Source organism: Limulus polyphemus, unplaced genomic scaffold (assembly GCF_000517525.1).
Source record: "Limulus polyphemus unplaced genomic scaffold, Limulus_polyphemus-2.1.2 Scaffold566, whole genome shotgun sequence".
In the NCBI taxonomy this organism is placed as follows: domain Eukaryota; kingdom Metazoa; phylum Arthropoda; class Merostomata; order Xiphosura; family Limulidae; genus Limulus; species Limulus polyphemus.
In genome coordinates, this window is record NW_013666176.1 from 302,665 (window position 1) to 303,756 (window position 1,092).

A 1,092-nucleotide genomic window follows, 5' to 3' on the forward strand; every position below is an offset into this window, starting at 1 on the left:
GATGATACTTTTCCATCTTACAATCAGGTTGTTAATGTCCTGATTAAAGAAATCACTTGGTTTTGAACCGAAAAACATGTCGGTGTCCTCTTTAACACCCTCCACATTTACATACGTTTTCCCATTAAGATAGTGTTGCAGCGAACGAAAAAGATGGTAATCTGATGGTGCCATATCTGGAGAATATGGTGGGTGGGTGGAGGAGGACTTCCCAACCCAACTCCATAATCTCGTGTTGCGTCAAACGTGCCACATGTGGACGTGCGTTGTCGTGGAGAAGAAGAACACCTTTCTGATTGACGAGTGAAGGGCGTTTCTGATTAAGGGCTTGATTTAAACGTTCCAGTTGCTGACTATAGATCTCTGCATCGACAGTTCACTGTGGATTGAGAAGTTCGAAATTAAATACTCCTTTGATGTCCCACCAAATGCAAAGCATCACTTTCTGCGGATGGAGTCCAGGTTTTGGGATCGTAAGTGGTTTTTATCTAGGACTGAGCCATTGTTTTTGGCGTTTCATATTCACATAGAGAATCCATTGTTCATCACGGGTGACAATTCTGTCCAAAAATGGTTCACGCGCCAGAAGAGACGAAGCAACGTTCACACGTTAGAAACGATGATCATCGGAGAGTTCGTGAAACACCCAAACACATTCTTTATGGAGTTTTCCATATTTCTTAGATGTTTACATATTGCTTCATGAGAGACATGCAATTTCAGGGCTATTTCACGAGTGTGTTGCCTTGGGTTAAACTCAACAAGCGTCTTCAGAGCATCAATATTAATTCCAACATGTCGGCCCCTGCCATCACAGTTTTTAAGGCTGAAGTCACCTGAAAGAAATTTGCTGACAAATCGTTGATACTTACGAACGTTCAAAACATTCCCATAAACTTCTTTGATATTCTTTGTGGCTACAGAAGCGTTTTTTCCCTTATTGTATTCAAACAGCATTAGATGCCGAATGTGTGTCTCGTCGTGTGCCATCACTATAAGGGATTAGAGTATACTTAACTTTAAACATTATATAAGATACACTAACGTGACGTACGTTTTTTTTTGTTGTTTTTTTTTGGGGGGTTAATGAAA